This window comes from Capsicum annuum, chromosome 7, assembly GCF_002878395.1.
Source record: "Capsicum annuum cultivar UCD-10X-F1 chromosome 7, UCD10Xv1.1, whole genome shotgun sequence".
Classification (NCBI taxonomy): Eukaryota; Viridiplantae; Streptophyta; class Magnoliopsida; order Solanales; family Solanaceae; genus Capsicum; species Capsicum annuum.
In genome coordinates this window covers 167,572,229-167,587,924 of record NC_061117.1, presented here as the reverse complement: position 1 = coordinate 167,587,924, position 15,696 = coordinate 167,572,229, and the positions used below count along the sequence as shown (strand labels likewise).

At 34.6% G+C, this 15,696-nt stretch overlaps 1 long non-coding RNA gene across 1 annotated transcript; it reads left to right on the top strand.

The window, feature by feature from the left end:
- Positions 1-7,161: 7,161 nt before the first annotated feature.
- On the top strand, positions 7,162-8,048 carry LOC124885641. Its single transcript, XR_007042982.1, has 2 exons — positions 7,162-7,394; positions 7,508-8,048. It is a non-coding gene; the product is annotated as an uncharacterized LOC124885641 (long non-coding RNA).
- The last annotated feature ends 7,648 nt before the right edge of the window (positions 8,049-15,696 follow it).

Sequence of the window (15,696 nt, the reverse complement as noted above, 5' to 3'; positions counted from 1 at the left end):
CAACGTGTGTTTTGTCTTGTAGGTTTGTGTGGTATTGTTGCTTGAGGACAAGATTGCATCCTTTTGGAGTAGCCTTGTCTCTTTCTTCTTTTGTCTATTCTTGAAAAGTGTTGTTACTCCTTTTTGGTAAGTATGCTTTTTGAATGTCTCTTTTTCTTTTACTACTTTGGTGTTGTCTTAGAATTGTTTTTAAGACAAACACAAAGTTTTATACTTCTTTTCTTTCTTCAAGATCAAACAACAACTTCTTCAATACAACACAAGAACACAAGATGAACATCACTACCACCACCAACAAAACCGTCCACTTAACACCACAACACAACTCAAATCTTGCTCAAGAATTGGGTGGTAGACTCAATAAGTTTTGAGGAGAAAGATAATCAACAATAGAAATAAACTAAGACAATAAAACACACTCAAATCTAGACACAAATATCGGCCAAACACAACAACAACAACAAGAACAGTCGGCCAAGAATAAGAACACTTCAATTTTTTTTTTCAACTAAGAGAGCCCAAGATTGGCAGTGTAGGAAAACAAACAGCCTTGCTCTGATACCAAATAATACGAAAGATACTAGGAACTCACAAAATGACACCAAAATAGTCTACTAATAAGGCACAAACTGAGGACCCTTTGAGATCTAGTTTCGGCCAAGAACAAGAATACGAGTTTGACAAGTTAAAAAGGTGTAGGTTACACAAAAATCAGCTAGCCAAACTAAGTTACAACACAATATAATGAACAATGAAGAACAACGACAATGTTATAACAAGACAACATCACAAGACTTACAACATAAGATATAAACTACTACAAGATAATAACAAATAAAAGGATAGATAGCTAGACAAAGGTGGTATAAATCCTAAGAACCAAAGAGTATATTAAACTCTAAGACCCTTAACACCTACACACACAATCACCTAACTCTTACAACAACACAAGAGCGGAGTCCACCAATTGAGAACCAACATATCTAACAAACAAGTAATCACAAAAGATTCCACCCTTGAATTCTATCCTAGTTACAAGTTTTGGTTTTGTGCCTCAAGGATAGAGGACTTGGTGTTTCAAAAGTTCAAGACTTACAATAATCATCAACTAAAGAACTAAAGACCTAAACTAGTATATTTATAGACTTATTACAAAAGTAAGGTGAAATGACCAAAAAGGCCCTTTAACTAATGGTTTCAAGTAGGTGCCTTTGAAGTGATATGTATGGATGGTTTCGGTGTCCATTTAGGTGCTCCTTTGCACTTCATTTGCATCCACCAAGTCTCGGATCCAACACGCGCTTTCTTAAGTTCATATCTGTGATTATTCTTTTATCAAAAAGCCTTAAGGGAAAGCCCTTCAACAACTGGCTATCATGGGATACTCTCATCCCTCATAGCCTATTGGTTATCTGGATAACCAGAAATGATAATAAATTCAATGCCAAAGCCTCTCCCATCTCCACCTAACAAGCAACAACTCTAGCTTCTGAATTCTCTTTACTAGTTCTTGAGACCCCTACTAGAGCCATTCTAAATTCAACCATAAAAGTCATGTGGAACCCACCTATACCTATATTTCTTAATCTTAATATAGATGGTTCTTCTTCTTTAGTCAACCCAAGAATAGAGATATGGGAAGTATTTAGGAACCATTCTGGCCAATGGATTCTAAGATACTTAGATCACTTGCCCCACATATCCCTTACCATTGTTGAGCTCCTTGCACTACACTAAGGCCTCAAACTGGCTAAGAACAATAATTTGAAAATTTTCATCATAGAAACTGATTCCAGTAATGTAATTCACATATTTTCTAACAATCACTCCCTCTACCACAACATTATTTTGGAATGCAGGTCATTAATAGGGGAATTGCAGATGCAACCACCAATAAAGATTTTTAGAGAGCAAAATGCAGTGGCAGATTTATTGGTAAAAGAAGGAACTAGAGCAGGGAGCATGGAAGGCCCAAATATCATGTGCGATATGCCCTTTTTGTTATATCTCATAAAGAAGTAGACATTAACGGAACCACATTCTTTTGTTTTGTAAAACATTCTATTTCTAGCCTACGGGGCCGGGATATTGCCCCTAACTATTTATCTTTGGCTACCAACACAACTTGGAGCGCAAACTTCCTACCACCCTAAATTCTAATGGGATATCTTTTTTCAAACCAAAAAAGTCTTTGGAATCAGCTAGCTCGGCTACAATTAGCTCTACATACTAATCACTATCCTCAAAGCTCCCTGAACAGGCTCAGGGTAGCTATTTAAAAGAAACCAGTTTAGACTATCTAGGCATGCAACCCATTTATAGTTTTTTATCCCTCCGAGATGAACTAGTAGAATAATCTCTCACAAATTTTTTGGCAATCTGTTACTTGTTGTGAAACCTTCTGTTGTTTCATTCTTTCTATATGCAGTAAATGATAACAAACAAGAATTCCAGGATATTTATTTTTAGTCTATTATGTCACACTCTCTTAGTTATCCAGTCTACTTCAGAAATCCAACAGTCGTTTCTCCTGTGTATCCCAATCCAATGAAGTAGTGTTTTCCAAACATAATTGGAATATGGACAATTGAAGAAGAGATGATCATGAATTTAAATAGTTGTAGTTTCATATAATACACATCTAATAGCCACTTGAATACCCCATTTACCAAGTCTATCCACTGTAGTTAGTCGTTGGTGTAAAGCTAACCACATGATGAAATTATGTCTTGGAATTAAACCTTTAAGCATAGCCAGTGTTTTCCACTCAACATTGACTCTTTGTGGAAGCATGGTCGAGTAAGTTTGACTAATATCATACTTACTATTTCTATAGCATATCTGGAGTGCAAACATTATATCAGTGGTGCCTCACCCCGCTAGCCCTTGTCTAGTATCAAACATCTTCCTTACTACCCAACCTGTGTGCTTTGGTGCTAGCATGTTTCCCAACTGTTTCTCTTTGTGTAAAAACTGTGTACTCATTATAACCAAAGGACATCCTTCTTAAGGAAAATTGCCCATAATAGCTTACATATGATGGCTCTGTTCTATATAAAGAAATCCAGTATGTTTAATCCTCCAACACCCCTGGTCTGACATAGGGTAGACCATGTTATAGGTGCTCTATGTGATTAAGCATCAGCCCCATGCCATAAAAAATCCTTGCATATATTAGTAACCATGAATAAAATTTTCTTAGGAAGTAGGAGCATCTGTGCCTAATAGGAAATAGGACGCTTTTAATTAGTTGCACTCTACCCTCATAAGACACTTTTAATTAAGACTTAAGTCATCGATAGATCCTTAAAATTTTCTTAAAATTTCAGCTAGGCCCCTCAACTCAGACGTGTACCTATTATTCAGTCATTCGAAACACGTTCCTATTAAACACAAAATGTTAATGTGGCAATAAAAGTGTATAACACTTTTCTTCGGGCGCATGAATGGATCCCAATATACATATATTTTTTTAAAAAACTTGTCATCTTTTTCCTCCCTTTACACTTGGCACTAAGTGTATAATAAAAAATTATTTATTTATTTTTTAACTCAAAAAAGATTCCTTAATTATTGATTTTTTAATAAAAGAAGCAAACCCCACATACCGTTGTCTTTTTCATCTGGCTAGTTGCACTTTTTTTCCTGCATCTTTTTAAAAATCTTTGTTATTTTATTTCTTTTCAATATATATAAAAAAATTAATGTTTATAAATCTACTAATTTAATAAGAAAGAAAAGAGAACATTTTCAGGCACCGGAGTTAAAAATGTTGACCAATGTTCGTCCATTTATCTTTCTGGCATCTCTGAACACGCATTATCATTTAAATTAAAATATCAACCCACTAATATTATTTAAAACATCACCAGAAATTTGATAGAATTAGTTTGATCCACTCAAATTCTCTTCTCCATCAATTTCGAATCAACTCATCAACGTCGGGTTATTTTCCTTAAGCGTCTCAAGAATTACTTTGCTAAGCTATATGCTTTGCTTCACAATTAATTTCACTAATTTGTATTATTAAATCCCAATATATTATTATAAGAAATTAAAAAATATGATTTAGCCGGTGAAGTTCGGGATGACAGTAACGAGGAAGAAGAAGAAATAACGAACGGTTAATTGTGTGGAGCCTGGAAATTTTGTTTTTTTTTTCTTCTTTTTGTTGATTAAGCTTTTGCATTATTAAGGGCTGGAATTTAATTTTTAATCTTTTAAAATTTGAAACTCTTTTTTTTATATTTAAATTGGGTCCATATGCCACATGCAACAATGTTATTTGTCACTTTGAAAAGATAAGGCGTGTGAATTATATGCATTATATCTTTTAAGTTAGTTGTCATTTTGTGCACAATCGGAACAAATTTGTTAATATTAAAGTGCCTAATAGGTAACTGTCATGGTTGAAGTGTCTAAGTGAAATATCAAAACAACTTTAAGGGTCCATCGATGACTTAGGCCTTTAATTAATATGTTTGACATAATTTTTAGATACTCTGTCCAAATTTATGTGACTTTTGTTAAAATTTGGAGAGTGAACCAAAATTTGCATATAGTTTTTAGATATTGTTAATTATTATAATTTATAATATTTTTAAATATTATATGTAATTGCCTCTGATCAATTTGCGTGGCATTGATAGATTGGAGAGACAATCAAAATTTTTATGACTTATAAATATATTAAATTGTTAGTTATTGAAATTTATAATATTTTTTATATAATTTTTAAATTTATAATATACTAAAAAAGAGACACCCAAAATAAATGCAAGTTTCTTAATTAAACCAGGTACTATATTTGGTTAGGCCTTTAATTGCGTTTGTCAGATTCTCAATTTGCTCCTCCATAGACGAGGTATCATTCACCATTGCTAGCATGATCGCTGGAGACGTTAGAGATTAACATAGATTATCACATAGGTTGATCTTTGAAGTGCTCAGCTTATGCAGTGTAAGTGGAGATGTCGCATCTGTTTTACGACCATCGCTCTTTGCGCTAGAGTATTTGGAATTAGAATACTCAAGTAGAGCTATAGTCTTCTTAAGTGATTCCGCCACACTGCTTCCTTCTTCTGAAGCACTTGCGTTGGACTTTGTTCCTTTTGAGGTTGAAGATCCAAAAATTAAAGTTGACGTGGACTACACTGAATGCGTTTGTTGTCCTAACAAGCCTACCTTGCTCATCGTGACAACTTCTAAGCTTCCAAAAGTAACAACAAGGATGATTTCTACTTCATCAGAGAACTTTAAACAACAGCCTTGGAAGCAGTTGATTGAGAGTTGACCTTCTTGGAAGTCATTTCATTGTTCTTAAACTTTGAATTATGAAAAGTTGAGATGAGAGGTAGAGATAGTCCCACTAGGCGTGCCAGAATTTGTTGGACAACAAAATTCTAGAGACCAAAAATAAATAATTGAGACAAGAAAAATATTGAAATAATCAATTTATTGATTTCAATATGTGCGCGTTACAATCTCTATGAATCCTCTGATTCACCTTTTCAGATATAAATTCAAGGGCTTAGAGCTTGATCTTGAATTTAAACTTGATTTGCGGATTTGATGGATTTGATCTTGACTTGTGCTTGAATTCAAGGGATTTTGAGATTGTTCTTGAATCTGGCGGTCTTGATCTTAAATCTTGATGAACTTGATTTGAATGGTTGAGCTTTGTAGAGAAATTGCGGTGTTTGATCCACGATTTTTCTCTTTTTTCTTGTTAGAGTTCCGGGGTTTTTTTTTTTTTTCTTTCTGAATTATGAGACCCCTGTTTATAGTTGTGAAAAGGGAAGAGTCATGATGAATATGGACTTTCTTTGACCAATCAGATTTAAGTGACATGAGACCTTTTATGGACTTTTGATTTCACTAGGTTTGCTACACCATTTTGACATATGACATAGTCTTATTGGTTCTTTCACTTAACTTGGCAATGCCACGTCGTTTAACATGTTACACTTATTTGGGCTTCCAGAATATGACAATATCTTGGGCTTAGCAAAGTGGGCTCGTCATTTATAGCCCAAATCAATGGGCTAGCCCAATAAAAATTGGACTTTAATTAAATCCATACATGTTTGGACTTAAATAATTAATCCAATTATATTAATCTACAATATTTATTTGGGACTAATCTATTTTAAATTTAACATAATCTGAATTTCGTATGGATTTCAATTTAATAAAATTTCATTGCCCATAGATACATTACATATTTATATATTTTAGACTTAAGAAAATACAACTAATACATATACTTGTTTGTATACAATTCAAATAATAAATTGTATATATTCACTACTAAACTATTCAAATACAAATAATAAATTTATTTAAAATATATAGTGTGACACAACTAAATATAAAATATAGAAAACACATAAATATAAAATACAACAACAAAAAAAAAATAATTAAAAAAAATATTAAAAAATGAAAAAGAAGAAAAGCGAATGAAAAAAGAAGGAAAAAATGATAAAAAAACAAAAAACAAGAAAATACAATAAAAAGCGAAAAGAAAAAATTAAACAACATAAAAAAGAAAAAAATGATCAAAAACAAAGAAAAAACTAAAAAAGGAAAAAATATATATAAAAACACATAACTATAAAATACAATAGCAAAAACAAGAACGAGTAAAAAAACAAAAGGAAAAAAAGGGAAAAAAATGAAGAAACGAAAAAAATAACAAAAAAAAAAAAAAGAAAAACGAAACTTTAAAGAAAAAGAAAAAAAAAAAATTGAAGAAAAAAGAAACAATATAAAAATGGAAAAACTAAAGAAAAATACAAAAAAAAATGCAAAGAAAAATATAAATAATAAAAAAACAAAAAAAAAAGAAGAAATAAACTGACAAAAAAACAAGAGACGGAAAAATAGAAAAAGATTTTTTTAATCCTTCAAATCTATTTTGAATTTTGAAACTCATTTAAAAGAGCTTCCTATTTTTAGAAACACAATCTTTAATTAATTAGGGGAACATGATTTAAGAAAGCTGAAATTCTTTTGACTTTTAAAATCAACTTGTTACCTAAAAGTAAGACAATTAAACGTATTTATATATGTATTTATTGTTGTCTTGCGCATCAAATACGTATACATAATTGCTAATTAGAATAATTAGTAAAAAGTTGCTATGTACCTTCTATTTAATAGACTTTTTTAATTAAAGATGGGCTCCAGGCCCTTTTATTAAAAAGCCCAAGAATGATCCAACATTACAAAATCGGGCTCAATAGTTACCCGGTCCAAATGATAAAATAGAACAAAAATTCATAAATAGGAAAGTGGGAAATGGCGATGAAGCTTCATCTTCATCATCTGGCCAGCGAAGCTGCAACTGCTATGGTGTTGGTGTCACCTTGTATTTCTCCATGCAAATCAAGGTCGAACCTTCAATATCTTTAAGAAGCTAAGTATTCCTTTTTCATTTCGATTCGCAACTGAAGTTACGAACCGGTCTAGCAACTGACCAAGCTCTTAATCGATCCTGTTGCAGATTCTTCTTATATGTCTTAGCGTGCCATTCAATCTCCAGTCTTTGGTGTCAAGTTCGAACTTCACTGTCAGCTAAGTGTCTTGAATTCTTGATAGTTTGTATTCATCTTCCTAGTCGTTTTAATCTCCTTGCCACTAGATCAATGGGATGGACCTCATTTGAGATTAATACACCATCAAATCTAAGTGTAAAAGAGATATAGACCACCTAAGAACTGTGGATATTAACTTGTTTCTTTCCCTAATGCAGATGTGCGACTAATTCCAGATATTCGGATCTGTTAATTTTAAGACCAAGCTCCCTCAAACTTGATCTAGTATTTAAGATACACCAAAAATTCTCACAAGTGAGGATATCCAAATCATTGAAAAATTTTCAGTCTGAGAAGTTAATTGGTATTCATATTAATTACTAACATATCTAGAATGTTAAACATAACTCTGCATGTTGATGTCCATGTGGGATTGCTGTATTTTGCCCTTTCTTTGAATGAAGTTCTGACGCTTGCCTTCTCTATTAATATCAAAACTTGTTATTATTTCCTCTTTGTGTGTTGATTGTTGCTGCTCAGAAAAATAGTTACAGAGGTGCAATTAATATTCTATGATCTCTCTCTTAACATTTGGTAGACCTTGCTTGTCTAGGATTACGATATTCTTTCCAATGATAGGAATGTCTTGAAAATGGTCTATTTGGTAATCACCTGTAAAAGAAAACAGAAGATTAGCAAAAAACAAAAATGACAAGAGTATTTCCCTCACTTAGGGAGTGTCGTACTCTTACTGATATGGTCTCAATTATCTCCAATATACATCTCAGTTCCATCGTAATGCACCAAGGGATCTTCCATTCCCTATTAATCATCTGAACTAAGGCTAAAGAATCTGATTCTAAAATCACTTTGTTAATCTGATTATCTTTGTAGAATGTTAATCCTTCTCTAATGGCTCTTGCCTCAGCTACAAGATTAGTGGTATCATGAATTTTGAAACCCTTAACAACCAATAAGTTTTCTTTTGAATTTTTAATACAGAAAGCAGCAACAATAGGGCCAGGATATCCCTAGATGCTCCATATGTATTGCATTTAACCCAATTCACAGGTGGTGGGGACTATTTCACTATCTTAAAAGAAAAACAAGGTCTTTATCTTTCCAAAACAGCAACAATTTGTGTCCAGTTCATGTTGTCACAAGTGATTTTAAACCCGTTTCTTAGGAATTTCTTTAAAGTATCTGTCACTTTCCACATAACTCTGCCTATGGTATAAGTCCCACCATGGAGCACTGTATTTCTCCTCTTCTACAAGAACCACAATATGAAAATAGGAACTCCTTGAACCACCCCTCTTAATTTGTCATTACCATCAATGCTCCACCATTTTATGATGGCTTGCTTTAAATTTACCAAAGGATTGAAACCTGCTGCTCCAAAAAAAGTATCTCGAGACTATTTGAGCAATATTTTCTTAAAGAATAAATGCTCAGTAAATTTAGCTTCTTTGTTATCACAACACCTACAAAATTGTGAAATGTCAGAATTCCAGAAATGTATTACTTGTGCAACAAGTAATTTTCCTTTCCAAATTCTCCAAGCAAGAAAGAAGAATTTGAAAAGGGAGATTCTTACTCCATTACCTCTTCAGATCATCATTAACTTCTTCTCTTTTCCTTAACAATTTTCAAACATTTTTAACAGTAAAGAGTTCAGTATTTGTAACAGTAACGCCCCAAAAATGGGTCCCGAGACGTCACACGATGCTCAAGACTATGAGTAGCCTTAAGCTAACCCTATAAACCATCTACTAAATCTGAAACTCATAATAGGGAAGTATGGATATATATAATCAAGCTAAAATGCGGAATTCTGAATGAGCTAATTTGAAAATGTCTGAATATAGTATCTGAAAATACTAACTCAAGAGTTTGATCAATCAATACTGAAAATCTGAAGCATATCTAGCAGTCTGACAATCCTCTATTACTAATGCTAGAGAGTCACTGGGACAAACCCCCAGCTAACTCGAACAGTTTGAAAATTCTGAATCATACATACTAATAAGCTGAAAAATGAAAGACTAAGTCCCCGAACTATGTGGACTCACCAACTGTCGAGATGTAGATGGAGATGCTAGAAATCACTCACGCTGAGCCAATGTAGCACATAGACGTATTTGTGGATTAGTACTTCTGGATTGTACCGAGTCTATGGGGGTGAATGCACAATTAAATCAATATCTCAATATTATTATAAATTTGGAAAAGAATGCATGCTAAATGTAGACGACTCACATAAGCTGGAATATCTGAAAACTGAAAATCATAATCATGAATAGCAAACATGTTACATAGATCTAGTGAGTCATAACATTTAGTTTCTAAAAGCTGTACTTGTATTCTATCTTTAAATTATGTTGTCCAAGTGTAGAAAGGATTCACTTTTATATCTAAAATCTAAATATTAATATGAATGACCCTCTCGACAATGATATGAAATGGCCCTCTCGGCGATGATATGAAATGGCTCTCTCGGCAATGCTATGAAATGACCCTCTTGGCAATGATATGAATGGCCCTCTTGGTAATTTGAAAACAGTTTCACCTGAGTTTGTTTGTCTGCGTCTTGCTTTCTACATGTACCTGTACTCAAGGTAGATGATTAGTAGACATAAATTCGCTTTTGCTAGCGACTATTCTTTTAGAAAAATTCTAAATACAATATTTGTAAAGAAGACAAGACACTTTTATTTGTCTTCCATGATCTCAAGAAATGGGATGGACAATTCAAAAGGTCCTCAATAAATGGGTATTAAACTTATTTTTAGGGCTACCCAAAAATACCATTCTTGAGCATTAGTGCTCTAGTGTGGCTCCCAATTTGCTCGGAGATTTTTGAAAAAGACTCTCATTTTTGTGTATTGGTCCCTGCATCCACAGAACAATGATTAGTTTGAGTGAAACTACTCTTTGTTGACTTTCTTCGATTCTCCATTTGCTCTACGCCATCTTTTGGGTACTCCGTCATGTTGGGACTTCCACCCTTAACTCCCCGTCCTAATTGATGTCTAGGTAATCATTAGGTAAAAGATTTATATAGATTTTTGAAAGTAGTCTTAATTTTTTAGAAAATAGTTTCGAAAACTCTTACAAAACTTTCGAAAATCTCTGCCAGTCATGTCATGTGCTAGCTCAACGACCATCTTTCTCTTGATTTTGATAATGTTCGATGTTTGATGGAGGATTTCTAGGGATTCAGTATTGTCGAGGCTCTCTTTCAGAAGTTTTATCAAAGATGGAGATTCAGTCTTCCTAGACTTTATCACAGGTGGTGATACTCAAATCTCAACTTCGACCTCTAGTGCTGGGGAATTTAAAATATATTTCAATATATTAGTTGAAATTTTGAGGACCTCCTCAAAATTTCTACCATAGTTTCAAGTAGTTTAAGATGATATCATCTCGAGAAGATCCAAAGTCATTGTTGGTCTTCGTTCTCCTTGTTGGATGTCGATCTTCCCTTGTGAATTTTTGAGAAGGATTCTCGAAAATTCTTCCCCAGTTTTCATTTCCTGGGGTTATATGACCGAGACGTTGGGGGGCCTACGTATTCCGTTGAAGCAGGAATCAGGTCAAACATAGTTCAAGACTATGCTAAGGATATATAGAAAAATCTAATAGGTTGATCGAAGCCGACATAGGCCGCCTACGTATCCCTTTTGTTGGGAATTCAGGTCATCACGTAGTTCATACATAAAAGGAAAGGATAAAGTATCCTAACGGGTTGACCGAAGCCGACATAGGCCGCCTACGTATCCCTTTTTTGGGAATTCAGGTCAAATGTAGTTCGTACATAAAAAGAAATGATAAATTTTCCTAAGGGGTTGACCGAAGCTGACATAGGCCGCCCACGTATCCCTTTTTGGGAATTCAGGTCAAACGTAGTTCGTACATAAACTTATAATGGCCCTAAAAATACTCTTACCCATCTTACTAGGATATAAATAAGTACTTCTATGGATGACATGACGTTTGCATTTCATTTATCTTGATAAAGCAAAGGATCAAATGTCCAATGGAGTCATCGCCTTCCTAGTTAACCACCTCGGTTTCCTCTAGATTAGGCTTCTTTGATTCTCGAACTCTTTGACTCTTCTGTTGACTGTTCTAGGGCTACCATTATTTTGCTTCTTGACATGACATGACATGACAATGGCAGGTTTTAAGTTACTGTTATATGTTGGGTGATGAGTCATGAGTGGAGTGGAGGTCCAACTCAATAATGTTTCCTCTAGTTAATCTTTCATGATTCCGATTGTCTTGGAAAATTCTTCCCTCACATTTTCCCTTTTTCCATCCTCGAGACTATCGCTTACAGGGATGAAAAATGTTGGTAGAGTCCAATTTTACTACAAGTCATTTTTGTTTTACTGTAACAAAGCTATAGTCAAGAAGCAGATCTCTTATTCATTTTGATCTGGTGAAGTAGGGTCATTTTGTGCCAACACAGAGTAGTTTCTATTACCTGCAAAGTAAAAACAACTCAAACGCCGATGTGTTAGATTTCGTTAGTAATAAGTAAAGCAAGAAGATAAGGTAGGAAATAAACACATAGAGTTGTTTCTCATCTCATGCGAATTGATCCATGAAATAGTCATGACTCGAGGATTTCAATGAACAGGATTTTGCTCAATGATATGGATAGGTGGAATTTGTCGGGAAGGTTCAACTCTTCTTCTTCCTTCAAGAAAGTGGAGGACAACAGAGCTTTTGAAGATATGGGCTGGGGCGAAAGACTGCCTACATATCTCACGGAGGAGAAATCAGGCTCTACATAGTTTGAAACTATAACAACTTTTCTGATTCTAAAGTCAACTTTCCTAAAATGGTAGCGATCATTTTGGATGTTTTAAGAATGACTACGGACTTTTCTGAGAAACTTGGGAGACTTGGAGTACTTTTAGTCGGACTTTTGTATAGTGGGGTATATTTCTTCCTAGAGATGTTCTATGGAAAATGGGATTGGATTAGTTCGCCTTTGATTCGAATCAACATAACACGTATAAGCACATAAATAGTTATATTACACAAGCATATTGTAATAAATGTGCATCCTAATTAGGTGACCCTTTTGAGCCAAGGGTTTGGGCCTAACAATTTTTAAAGAACAAATATATGCTTGCTTAAGGTCAATCCATTATCCCTCAACTTTTATAGACACTAAAAGGGCGTAAATGCCTACAAAAGATAACGAAAGAGGGATATAATCTTTAGGGAAAGGGAAATAACATGAAAGAAGATACGTTCCCACACAGGGGATAAGAAATACAAATTCCTGAGTGCTTTTTCTATCAGCCTTCCCCTTCTTAGCTTCATCCATTTCTTATATTGGTGTAATACCCCGCATGTTTCTAACCTAGGAAGTGAATAAGTATTCCTACGTATGAAATCTCCTATCCTGTGATTCATACTTGAGTACATGACTTATAATGAATATCCTAGTGATAGGATAGCTTATGATGCATTAAGCATGTTCATATGAGTCACTTAAGGTAATACAAACTAAGAGTTTTTTAATCCATCAAGTTTTAGTGTTTGATTTTGCAAGGGTCATCTTTGAATATGTATAACTGGATGTTAATGTGGTATTCTGGCTGATTTAGACACACCAAATTGTAGAGAATTCGCCTTAATCCAATACCCGAGTGAAAAGTTATGCCCATTTTCGTGAGAAAGAGTAAGGATAGGCGATTGGTTAGGCACCGCCCAACCAAACATAGGCGATTGGTTAGACGCTGCCCAACCTAGCTTAGGCAATCACTTGGGCTCTATCTAAGTCAGTTTCAGGTGCCAAAAACACTCCATTTTGAGTTATTTTAAGGGTAATTTAGTCTTTTAACACTCCTTACACGTCCCTAAACTTAACCCTACGAAATATAAAGCTTCTAAACATATTACAACCCTGTTAACATCTCAAAGCTCATCATCCAAGAATTCTAAAAGAGAAAAAACAGCTAGGGTTGCATAATTAAGCTTGAAGATCCAATTTCAAGGAAATTCCTCCGTCAATCATCAAGAATATTCCTTCTAAGGTATGCGTGAGTTGATTCATGGACTCCTTTCGTCCATGAAGCTCAAGAATCATCTTATAAATTGTGTATTATGATGTTTATGTTGTTGGTGGTTGATGGTGGTATTTAACGTATAAACATATTAAATTGGTGGTTGAATATTTGAAATCTTGATGAATCCACCTATGCCTAAGATGTGCATGTAAGGTGTTTGTGAAAATACCTAAGGGAATAGAAATCATGCTTTTATGACATAATAAGCCCTAAATGGCTGTTCCCTGTTCTAAGTTTATGTTCAATGTGATCCCCATGCTATTTTCTTAAATTGAAGATGTTGTATGAGATGCTCATGATATTATTGTGATATGGAATGACCATGTTATTGAAGCCGTGCAAGTATATACATGTTGTGTGCATTTTCGATCATATGATAGTTTGTTGAGAATTATTCTTGTTATGAAATCCTTACTTATGATATTGTGAATTATGGACTCTACTCTTATGATCAAGTCAGTCATGTGTGTCAGTTTCCTTCTATCGAGTCCTGGGGGTACTTATACCCAAAAACTATAGCTGTGTGCCTAGAGCTAGTGTCATGTTTCAAGACATCCTCAGTCAAGCTATGTTCCATAGATTGCAGTTAGTCATGTGACTCAGGAAAGACTCAGAAATCTCATGAAAACTCAGTACTCAGTAAGATCTGCAATCTCATGACTTAGCTAGATATCAGATATTAGTAGTGTTCCGTCAGTCCAAGGAACTCAGTAAACTCAGAATCAATTCAGTTCAGTTAGTCCGTTCAGCTCAGTTAATCTGTTTAGTGTCTTTCAGTTGGGAGTTGGAACTAGCACCGAGCGACTATGGGGATGGCGGTTTCCACGTTAGAGAGGTAGAACCGTTAACAGCAATCCCTGTACTCCAGAATCGCGTAGCCAGCGCAGGACAGGAGTCACCCATCAGATTAAGGATAAACTTGACTATTATTTTGCCTTAGGCTTGATTTCCTATTCAGGGTCACCCTTTAGAGAGGCTTTACCATAATAGAGGTCTCTACCCGTGGCATGGTATTGACACCCTTCCAATCAGGGCAAAGATTGGACCCCAGCAGTACAATAATCGGGCATGTTAGTTAGGTTACTACCTTTCACAGTCACAGTACAGTTACAGTTTTAGTATCTGTCTTCAGAGTAGAAATCAGGAATCAGGATTATCAGATACAGTTATCAATCTCAGTAAGGAACTCAGATAGTTCCAATGATTCCTGGACCATCCCGTCAGATAGGATTGGTCCCATATTCAGATGCTTATTATTATATCTAGAGGTCACCCGACAGACAGGCTTGATCTCAATCTCAGATTCAGTCGAGTATTCTCACTATCAGTTTCAGAGATCACTCGTTAGCTAGGACTGATTTCAGACTTAGATGTTCAGATACAGTTTGGAACTCAGATAGTTTTCCCCAGAATTAGGACTGTTAGATACAGTCATCCATGTCATCAGTCATTCAGTATCTCAGTATCATGAAACTCATGTTGTCAGAGTTCAAACTCAAGTAGTCAGTATCTCCACGAGTTCTATAGCAGTTACATATGTATGTATGTATGTATGTATTCTCACGTTCATATTAGTCAGCATGTTCATGCATATAAACCCCATGCATTTAGCCTACCCCCACGTATACTCAGTACTTTAGTTGTACTGATGTATTTGCGCTATGATGCTTTCTTTTTATGTTACACCATAGGTTCTTAGGTGCAGATTCCAGATCAGTAGTAGCAGTTCAGTAAGCAGTGAGTCCTCATATTTCAAGGACATGATCGTTACATTTATTATTTCAGTATTTCAGTTTATTTTTAGTTTATGGAGTTAGTTGGAGACATATTCCTTCAACTCCTTATTCAGACAGTTTAGAAGCTTTTAGATGATTATAGAGTTTTCAGATTTAGACTTTAGTATTTTCAGTTTTGTTTTGGTACTGTGATACCACCTTATTTCAGATATCTTATTATTTAAGATTGAACCTTATGCCCTCTTTGTTCATGTTTCCACATTTTATATGAATGTTATGCAGTTACAGGTACAGATATCAGTCATGGGTTAGCTTGTGGTCCTTCGGGGTCAT